This window comes from Protobothrops mucrosquamatus, unplaced genomic scaffold, assembly GCF_001527695.2.
Source record: "Protobothrops mucrosquamatus isolate PMUCROS unplaced genomic scaffold, P.Mucros_1.0 scaffold2272, whole genome shotgun sequence".
In the NCBI taxonomy this organism is placed as follows: domain Eukaryota; kingdom Metazoa; phylum Chordata; class Lepidosauria; order Squamata; family Viperidae; genus Protobothrops; species Protobothrops mucrosquamatus.
Window position 1 is genome coordinate 248,878 of NW_015388361.1, and position 11,900 is coordinate 260,777.

An 11,900-nucleotide genomic window follows, 5' to 3' on the forward strand; every position below is an offset into this window, starting at 1 on the left:
GGTGAGGTATAGTGTCGGTAGTACACAGAACAGAACAGAGTTGGAAGGGACCTTGGAGGTCTTCTAGTCCAACCCCCTGCTCAGGCAGGAAACCCTATACCATTTCAGACAAATGGCTGTCCAGTCTCTTCTTAAAAACTTCCAGTGTTGGAGCATTCACAACTTCTGGAGGCAGGTTGTTCCACTGGTTAATTGTTCTAACCGTCAGGAAGTTTCTCCTCAGTTCCAGGTTGCTTCTTTCCTTGGTTAGTTTCCATCCGTTGCTTCTTGTCCTGCCTTCAGGTGCTTTGGAGAATAGCTTGACTCCCTCTTCTTTGTGGCAGCCCCTGAGATATTGGACGACTGCTATCATGTCCCCCCTCGTCCTTCTCTTCATTAAACTAGACATACCCAATTCCAGCAACCGTTCCTTATATGTTTTAGCCTCCAGTCTCCTAATCATCTTTGTTGCTCTTCTCTGTACTCTTTCTAGAGTCTCAACATCTTTTTTACATCGTGGCGACCAAAACTGGATGCAGTATTCACAAGACTTCACCGGCACTGTTTGATAGTTCTGGAAATAGGCTGAGATGTATTGAAAGATACGATATTTAATATTCTGTTGTGTTTGTCAGTTTAAATTCTGGAAGCTTTTGGGGACTAATTTAAGAAATACATATCCAGAGGTCACGTGTGGGGTTTCAGTTCATTATAAAGAGAGGAAAGGGAGGGGAGAAAGAGTGGGCGAAAGAGAACACAAATTCTGGTCTTTGTCACTCCTCATCACAATCAACTTGTGCTTTTTAAAAAATAAAATAAAATAGGAAAGTACAATATACCCAGTTAATTTGTCTCAACTACTATTCATTTTGTGGTATGCATATCTTGTACCTATTTGCACAGTAGCCTGAGTTAGAAAAATGAAATATTTTTTTAAAAGTATTTCATCCTTGTCCAGTCTCCATGTTGTTCTAGTTTCTACACACAGAGTTTTTTTTAAAAAAAAAAAATGCGGAGATATATTAAATGTAGTATTTCTATGTATTTATACCCATGCGTACCGAAATCCATGGTAATTTTTTCATTTGGTTTCATCTGTAGATCATGCCCAGCTGATTAGCGCTCAAAAAAAAAAAAAAGTGCACACTCACCCAGAACCAAAACCAATTCTCCTATTTTGTTTACTTTGTTCCCAGTTGATGCAAGTTAAAAAGTACCTAGAGAGAAATGTAATGAACCCTAACCAGGAGAACTTTATATATTATCTAATGACTTCATAGCAATAGCTCATATTGAAAGAGCTATTGGATCGTCTGCTGTTCAGTACTGGGCATGTTTTACATTTTTTTAATAGCCTTCAGAGAGATAAGATGTGGTATGATATTGAGATGTCTGTTCAGTTTCCTGGAACGTATTGCAAGAACAATTCTGAACTCTGATCCATATAAAAATAATCCTCCCAGGTTGGTTGCCCTCTAGTCAGCTTCATGCAGCTTTGCCTGGCACCAGTCTGTGGCAGTCAGGACCCACACTGTGGAAATGATTGAACATGGAGTGGCCTGACTCTCCTACGTAGTCTTGAAGTGCCTGTCCTATTTCCTGCCCTAGTTAATGTAAAAACAAAAAAAGATTACATGGAGTTTCGTTATTAGAATTACTTTATTATCTGCCAGAGGCAGGAAATGGCTTTGCACTGTTGCCTTTGGTTCTACTGCTGAATTGGAGTTTTGTTATAGGCAAGGTTAACTAAATACATTTTCCTCCTTGGTCAATATTAACTCTTCATATACTGCTGGCCTCTTTCTCCCCTCTAATCTACCAGTATGAAGTCTTGAATTGTGTAACTGGTTTACATATATCCCTCTGAGATTCCAGGGCCTTTCCAATGTACACATGCTTACTTACACACAGATCAGAAATTATTTGCCTGTGCTTTTACCATATACTTACAACTTAGTCACTCACCATTCAAAGTTACGACGGGAAACACAAAAGATACTTACAACTCTATTCCGAAGTTTCAAAGGCTGCCCCCTCCATGGTCACATGATTGTAGTTCGGCATTTAGAAAATGCCCTGCATTTACTGGCCATTTGTAGTGTTCCACGGTCCCATGACTGTGATTTATGATGTTTTTACCAAAAACTGGCCTTCCACTTTTTGGCAAAAATGCCCCATAGCAAACAATAGGTTTGCTTAATGACTACTGTGATTCACTTAACAACCACTTCAAAAAAGAAAACCGGGTCGGTCATATTGGTGACCCACTTTACAATTATCATGATTTATGACCATAATGGACATGCTCCAATACAGTCATAAGTTGAGAACTAGCTGATATAGGATGCTGCACAAACATTTTTTTAAATAAAGCATTAATCTCGTGGCATCCATAGCAATTTAATTATGTATGACTTTTTGTATAAACCCAAATGGAATTCAGTAAATACAAAGTACTGCTTTTTGTGAAATAAAAATAATCGGAGATTTACTGAACTTTTTGATTCCCAAAACGTCTTTCTACCACTTGGTCAAATCTCCACCACTTGGTCAATCTCTGATTATTTCATTCGGAAATTAAAATATCTATATGTAAAATCTATCACTCTCAAAATTTTATAGAATAAGTTTGGAGAGGTCTGTTCTAGGATTTGTTATCTCTTTTAGTTGATGTAGGTATTTCCAGAAATAATAATGCAATATTGTAGTTCCAAATCAGTGTGTCATTGGATGTGACTACTTGCCCCTTAGAGTAACATATGATTTTAAAAAGCATTTCATTCTACTAATTGTTCCAAAGTAAACATCTCAACATCCATCAGTTTAGTATGAAAAAGATAAAAATGCCATATACTACAAATAATATACCCTAATATTTGAATCATTTTCATTATAAGAGGAACTGTTTTGCTTCCAAGAGAATCCAGCTGATAAAAGTTATGGTGTATGAATATGCTAAACAGCAGCCATTTGGGGCACCAGGAACTGGTTCCGGGGAGAGAGGTTTTTCCACGAAATGGAGGGGGCATGGTTTGGCGTGCTGCCTGCATCCTGCAGAGGGGGCGTTGCTTGTTTGCGTGGCCCTTTCTGGCATGCTGTGGACCGGTGCCAGTCTATGGACCAGGGGTTGAGGACCCCTCATCTAAAGGGATTCAGGAGCACTTTTCACTAAGAAAAATCATCCCAAATGTGTTAGTAGCCAACAGATATAAAAAATGGTGTAATTGAAAATTTCCTTTTAATAGACAATTACATCTTTTTTAAGAACTGAAGATCCCCACAAAATAATGGAAAGGTTATATTCAGTTTTTGAAAATAGTTTACAAATATATGTTTAGGTTTCCACACAAAATGTATTCTATGTGGTTCTAAGAAAGAAGCTTAACTTTGTCCCAAAGTGTTAATGTTTACTGCATGTTGTTGGATTTAACGTGAAGAATTAATAAAGCAATAATAAAAAGTATTTAAAACTATTATCTATTTAAAACTTCTTTAATGTTACAAGAAAAAATACTGCCATTTCCTAAAAGTATATATTACATTGTTTGACTCATTGTTATAATAGTAAGAAGAACTATTTTGATTTCAAGACAGTCCAACTGATGAAAAATTGAATATATGAATATTTGGCATCAGTGCCAAGTTAAATACTAAAACACGTATTTCCATGTTTCTTCTAGTCTCTTCTCTGTCTTGAAAAGACTGTAGAGTGATAGGCTGGCTAGGTTTAAAGCCATGTGAACCACTGTGTGGGATTTTTCTTTTAAGATTAATCAAAATTCTGACTATAAGCAAAATCTGGAAATTAAGAAAGTAATGCATATTTTTTGGAAATTTATATGCACTATTTTGTAGAAATGTTGGATACATTATAGACTACTTTTGCTTTTAAAAAAACCTGATTCCTTTGAAAATTTACATCAATAAACATTTGGTCTATGTTACAGGATAGGTTTCTGGTTCGGTGTTTAAATAAAGCACTCATTTCTCTGCTGAATTTCCCCCCTCCCTCTCCCCTGTTCACCCTCCTGTACAGAATATTGTCTCCCACACCCATTAAGCTATGCCAAATGTATACTTGAACTGGCAGAACAACTTTCCAAAATGCTTGAATTCACAAAGGTTAATGAAAGAATGCTATCCTATAGCCCATCATTTAGTTGTATGTTTAATTCTAAAAGGATTTTAAGAAAGCCTGCAGGGTGCCTAACTGAATACTTTAAAACTGAAAAAAGAGAAAGAAATTATAGATTAATCTCGAGAGTTGCAAATGAAATATAGGTCATGCTTTCAAAAATAGTTATTTTAATTTAACAAATGTTAAGTGCATTAGTGTAGAGCAGTGTTTTTCAGCCTTAGCAACTCTAAGATGTGTGGGCTTCAACTTCTGGAAGTCTGGGAATTGAAGTCCACACAACTTAAAATTGCTAAGGTTGAGACACACCTGCCTTGAAGGTGGCTGTTATATTTTGGGTTACCTGGATCCTAGCAGTATCTTTGAAGGATACCACACTTATATATCATATGCTTAATGTATGAAAAACTAGTGTGTTAGAAAAAGGCAAAATAGTGAGTTCTAGTTCCACCTTAGGCATGAAAACTGGCTAGTCACTCTTTCACCCCAACTCACCACATAGGGTTGTTGTGGGGAAAAGAGGAGGAGGAGGAAGGAGTATTAGGTACATCCATCACTTAAAAGTGTGTACACATGTACATGTACCCACGTCTCACTTTTCTTGTAAGTGAACCACAGTCTAGGCAGATCAAAGTAAATGAAGACAAAGGTGTTCTTACACCTCTGGATGACTTTGCAACAGTAGATGAAAACACACATTTGTGTTCTTTCACCTCTGCACCTTTGCAACAGTAAGAACTTTTCTATATTTAAATCAGTGACCCCAGTCTTGTAGGATGACTTGGCTCATTTGGAATTTCACAAGCATATTGTCCATGTTCTCATAAAATGGCCGCCACAATGGGTATGGCCCATAACAGAACATCCATTTCCTGCAAAGAAGACTGATGAGGATGCTCCCCACACTCTTTATATTTACAAGCTTACCTTTGCTTAGGTTGACACTGAGCTATAGTTTTCTACCATTCTTTTTTGTAAGAATGCTTATGGCAGTGGTGGCAAACCTATGGCACGGGTGCCAGAGGCGGCACTCAGAGCCCTCTCTGTGGGCACGCACGCCGTTGCCCCGTCCTAGGCCTTCAGCTGGGTTTTATAAAACCTTTTCACTTTAGGCCTCCGCCACCGTGTGCAAAAAAAAAGAAAAAAAGAAAGGTTCAATCAGTCAATTTCAACTTCTCGCAGGAAAAAAAAAGATCTTGCACAGTTGGAATTGATTGATTGAACTTTTTAGTCCCACCCAGTCTGCCATTACCACCGCAGCCACGCCCACCCAATGGGCCACGTCTACCCAATGGGCCACACCCACCTGGCACTTGACGATGCATAAGTGGGTTTTGGGTTGCAGTTTGGGCACTCAGTCTCTAAAAGGTTTGCCATCACTGGTTTATAGGACTAAGGAATTACGTTACACGTTATCTTAGCCCAAAAACTGAGAAGAAATTAAAAAACTGAATGAAAATTTGAAAGATGCTACAGGCTGAAATTTGGCAAGCATGCTTGCTTCCTATTTTATTTTAATTAAAGGAATTTTTTAAAAATTGTAAATCAGGTAGTTCTGAGCATAATGAACACCAAAGGAGAAATCTACATGTATGTTAATGCTTATAGGCACCACACTCCAGATCCAGCATGGAAGATGGCAAAATTCAAGCTATATTAAAACAATATAGAAATAGGAAGAGTGTGCTTTGTTTATTTTTAATTAGTTACGTATTAAGTAATATAATTATTGTAACAACAGCTTTGTTGGTGAAGAACATAAACTGGTGGTGTCATCCAATTCTGCAATGATCCAGTCCAGAATTCTGTGATGTCTAACTGTGCAATAAATAGGATTATTTCTCTGTTTTGGTTCTTGCTTTCGTTTTGTGATGTGCAGTTCATCTCCACATCATGCCCCTTGAAAAACATGAGATATACTAAAGCACATGGGAGGAGCTCAGGGTTGTAAATCCTGCCTAAGTTAGTTTATCTCCTTGAAGCTCAGCTGAGGCTGGAGTAGTAAATTATGTTGATTACTAGGCTGTTTATGGTTCTTGTTTATGAGATCAACAGGCTCCGCATATTACAATCTTTCCTGCATAGTTAACAGAAACATCACTGCTATGATTATCCCAAAGTCTTGAAAAATCTCTAAGCAGAGAGAAGTTGAATTATAATTCAACATTCATATCTACTTACCAAACACAAGAAAAACAAGTAGACCATATTACTTTTAAAGCAGATCTTTTCAGATTATTTATATGAAGCAAAAAGTTACATTGGAGTATCTAGTGAAAGCTAGATAATAAATCAGGGCGGAAATAGGTTTTGTAGGAGCTAAATATGCATAATGTGCAAAAAAAATGTTGACTGCTATACCAACCATCAGAGTTTTCTCATATGATAAATTAGTTTATTACTTAAGATTACACAAAGCCCTTTGGGCTAACAATTGAGTTAGATTTCAAAGTTACTTGTTTTTCAGCAGCATTTCATAGCAAAAGAAGTTTCATTCTATTACAGCAGCCTCTTTCCATGCTGCTTTCAAGAAAAGGTATACAAGTAAGTCCTCAACTTAAAACCACAACTGAGCCCAAAATTTCAGTTGCTAAGCGAGACAATTGTTAAGTGAGTTTTGCCCCATTTTATAACCTTTCTTGCCACAGTTGTTAAATGAATCACTGCAGTTGTTACTTAATAACGTGGTTGTTAAATGAATCTGGCTACCTCATTGACTTTGCTTGTCACAAAAGATGATCACATGATTCCAGGACACCATAATTGTCTTAACTATGAACCAGTTGTCAAGTGCCTGAATTTTGATCATGTGACCATGGGGATACTGCAAGTGTGAAAAATGGTGATAAGTGACTTTTTTCAGTGCCATTGTAACTTTAAAATGGTGACTAAATGAACTGTTGTACGTCGAGAGCTACCTGTATGTGTATAAAATTATAACTTTAGAACTGGTTTTCAAACTACTGAAAAAGCAACACTACAAAGATCAGCAGAATTCATTTGGTTAGAAACTCCATGTCATTGCTTTAAGCTGTATGTGTAATTTTTTTGTTTATGCAGTTATTATACAAACCCAAGTATATGTAATTGGCATTACACCCACTTTTATGAGCTAGTGAGTTTGTTTGCGTAGAGAAAGATATCTTGATTGTGGCAGGTAGACAGTTTTCTGTTGGCCGTGCCTGTACATAACCATCAGGTGGTTGCCACTAGGAATAGATGACAAGATACTGGAACATTTTTATTCATCCAAGTGTTTCTGCACGTTTTTTTTCCATATAACCTTGCAGTTATATAAAAAGGGAAAAGGATACTGTTAGCTTGCTCAGAATTAAATCTGTTCTCTTTGCCCATGACTCCAGCAAGCATGTTTTGTTTGAATATATCTCCATACTGGATCCTTTGTAGAGCTTTGGAAACATGAGAACAGGCTCTTAGAGGGAGATCAGCGACACCTGCAACAGTATGTAATGTGTGGAGTGTTTCTGTGCAGGATCCCAGGATAAGTTTGCTTCCTCTCAGGATTCTGTGTGCCATTTCCCATTTCTCCAGTTTCTATGTTATTACACAACCCATGAACCATTGGGTTATTATTCTTTCCAGATATAATGTAGGCTTGTGCTGTTTCCTCTCCCCTCTCAGCCCTCACAATCTTCAGGATACCCTGGGTAAAGTAACCTCCTCCTCTTCCTTGTCTGACATGGAACTGTCTGCCACTTTGTTGGAGATAGCGGAACAAAGAGAGCCACACATGGGGCTGTGAAGAAAAGTGCACACCGGTTCCTCCAGGGAGGAAGAGGGATTACCCATCAACTGCTGGACACCCCAGACTACCACTACCATCAGCCCTACCTTGCCAGCAAGCATCCAAGTCGTTTCCTTATCCTTCCCTCACCAGCCACCATTAAAAATTTTCCAATCTTGACCTTGGTTCCAAAGTGGCTAATGGCCACTCGCCATGGGGCCTTGCTGCCAGACAACTGGGCACAGGGGCTAGAGGGAGGCGGGAAAGTGGGTGGAAGTATGCCCCTCCCATCTTCTCTTGTATCATGCAACTTACAGGTTTCTAGGAAGTATAATCAGAAGAGGGGGTGGTGTGCTGAGGCCCCAACTTTCCCAAATTTCATTTCCATGGGAGTCATGAGTTCCGGTGTTCCCTAATTTAGCCCATTTAAGTTACCTTGGCTCAGAAACTGTTGCTCTATGCTTTTCATTTTTGCCCAGTTGAAGGTTACAAACAAACACAAGGTTTTTGGTAAATACACCAAACGTTATATAGATACACCTTTGGTATATAGATTGATTTGCAATCTTTCTCCTCACAACAGTACCAATTGTTAGTGAACACTTTATACACTTCTTAATTATTGTTTTGAAGCCCAACCATTTTTAACAAGGTTTTTTTTAGCATATCTCTCTTTTTATATGATCCCAATTTCACTACATAGTAAACATTGATTCTATCTTAGGTATTATAAGTTGCATATTGTCCAAATAAATATTTATTTTTACTTTGCCTTGTTGGCTGCCCATCTCTGGCTTCATCTCTCTCTCCCATTTATCCATGTCTCCTTGCTACGTATATAAATTACTCTCTGTGATTACTTAGCCACCATATTGTAGTAACCACATTTAACTGTAATAAATAGTTCAATGGATCCAGTTCAGAGTTATGAACAAAGCACTATTTATAGGGGGGGAACCCTTTTGTTTATTAGTGTCACTCAAAAGGGGGGAAATCATAAAAAGGGAACATCCTTCTTGGCTCCCAACTGCATAGATATTGCCAAAAAGTACATTTATTTCAGTTTATCCTTTTTTTAAAAAAACCACTTGTTTTCTATTTATAGGTCATGCCTCTTTCTTTGTTATTTTGAATTAAAGAATTGTTTTATAATTTCTACACATATTAGTTGGCATAGTCTTGTAAAGAGCTGGTCTCCAAAATAGCAGTTTGGCTAACTAGAAAGCTACTATTCAGATTACCCTGAAATGGGATGAGATGGGAAATATACAGTATTTCTGGATTACTGCTAAAGTTTTGGGAATAAACAGCATCTAGCAAAATTGTGAACTCCTTAGATTTTTACTTGTCATGAAGATTCAGTTCATTGTCAGGAATTTTATTTTGCAGGTGGATATGTCCATGGAAAATATAGCCAACAGGCAGATGCCATTAATTTACCAAATGTATGCAAAAGTTATTTTTAACTATGTGCATTGTTAGATTCAAATGTACTTGGGCCATTTCTTTGTGGCAAAACAGTGTCAATCATGTCTACTGTCCTGTTTTGGTTTTGAATCTATGGTTAGGCAATGTCATTACTGGGACTAAACCAAATGTGCCAAAAAAATGTTTGTGAGCTTTTGATTTCATGCAGTATGAACAAAGCAGGGAACATTATATTAATCCAGATGTTACAGTTTTAAAGCCTGTATTTTAGAACTGTATCAGGGAGAAAAAATGCCTTCTAACTGCAGAAGTGAGAAAAGCTGCAGACATTTAGAATTCTGGAGAACAGAAGAAATTATTGATCCCCATTTCTGAAGTTACAGAAAAAAACAGGTTACATGCCGTAATCTGTATTTCATTCATCTCTTCAACTTTAAGGATAAGAAACATATTTCTAGATAAGCTGAGAAGTAAAGAAAATCATGACATCTTCATAGAATATTATTAGCACAGCTGGAAATTAACCCTGGGAGCTATTTAGGGGGAAAAAGGCAGTTAAAGCCAAATTGTTTAGAACTATTGAACAGTTTATACACAGAACTCTCAAAATGCAAACTTCCCCTCAGTCTTGTGGTAACACTGTAGATTATTCCACTTGAAGAAAAAAATATAAGGTTCTTGAAAATATAACTCACACTGATCCATTAAAAAAAATCCTCTGGGATCTCCCTCCTCCCCCAATTATTATTTCACAAATGAGGACATTAGACTTGCCATATTGATAGCAGTATTCCAGCTATGAGTAACCAGATGCCGCCAGATGTAGTGGTTATCACAAGCCTAGATCTGGAGACAACAGTTCTCCCACATTGATCCAAACATGAGATAGAGTGAAGGTTCCATTTCAGCTGTTGTGACTTCAAATTATTGACAGGCTGAGTCTAATCCTTTCAAAAACTATGTAACCGAAAGTTCTCAAGAGGAACTTATCCTGAGGTAGCAAACTTCAGATGTTAATGATAAAAGTTACTCTGAACAAATCTTTTTTTGTGACAGTTTCTCTCCTCCCTTGCAAAAGAAAGAAAGAAAAAAGGTCCAGCTGAACTACCTTAGTAGCTCTTTTTTGTTCATTTGTTCACATTTATGAATGGTAACTGTCCACCTGCCCTTCTAAAGCAGCCATTTTTGTTCTATTTTGAGGAAAGTATGAATAGGAGAGTGTTTCCATTGACATGCCTGTGGTTGTGATCAGCCTTTGATCTTTATACTTGATATGCTATCCCACACGTGTGTGTGTGTGTGTGTGTGTGTGTGTGTATAGATATAGATATATAGATATAGATAGCTATATTTATCTATCTATCTATCTATCTATCTATCTATCTATCTATCTATCTATCTATCTATCTATCTATCTATCTATCTATAGAGAGAGAGAATAAAATTTTATTAAGATTTTTTTATGTAGAGGCACTACTTGCTCTATATTTTTTATTAACCACACCATGTACACAATTATAAAATCCCATAATTTCCAAGATGGACAACCCAATATATGTATGTGACTGGCCTCAACTGGGAGCAGATTGATTTAAAAACACTCCAGAGAAATATGGTTTGTACCACTGAAGAGATAAAATTAGATGCTATGTAAAACAGATAAGCACATTTTCTGCCTTTAAAAAAAAAAAAAAAAAAAAGATTAATAGCTACACTTGCGCTACAAGGATTGGGAATTTAACACTTCAGTGCTTCATGAAAATCTCCCCCCAGCTGCAAAACTGATTTGTGCAAGATGGGAGGAGAAGTAAAGGTGGCTTCCTATGTGGAGTCACTGTTTGGAAGAGGTGATTTAATCAAAGGGGTAGCATTATGGGAGATAGTTGCACAATCCATTTGTTCAGATTTCCTTTGTGATCTAATTGGGCTAAAGCAGTGGTTCTCAAATTTTTGACCCAATTACCCCATTTCCTGATATAGAATACCATCATTAGCCCCACAAAAAATAATAATCCTTTTTTTATACACATCTCAATAGCAGAAGTCCCAAACTCTGGATCCTTCACTCACAAACAAGCAATTACAAATTCTCTACTACCCCCCAGGATATGCCCAAATTATTCAGTTGGGGATAATTATCCACAATTTAAGAACCTCTGGGTTTAGCAACCTTAAAAAAAAAAAAAAAAAAGCTCAGCCATGTGAAATATGCTCATACTATTCTGGATTTTTCCTGTTCTGGTAATTTCCTAAATATTCTGTAGAAGTACATTTTTGAAATAGGCATCTTCCTCTGGTTTTTTTTTTTCATAAATGCCCTGGATGTGCAAATATGTTACCATTTTAACTGGCCAGGGCAGGAAAGTCTGAAGTTCCTATTTGACTTACGACAATTGGCTGCACCCAAAAGACCAGTTCACCCTCCTGTGTGCATAAATAGTATTAAATGTGAACGCAACTGAGAGCACCATCTCTTGCATGTGAGTGCATTTATGCTTATCTTTGCAGCAACTTCTGAGGTGAATTTCCCTGCAGCTGATCTGCTTTGTTGTAAGCAATAACTTGCTTAGTGCTGCCATCTAATGAGTTCCCCTTTGACTGATTTGAGACTCA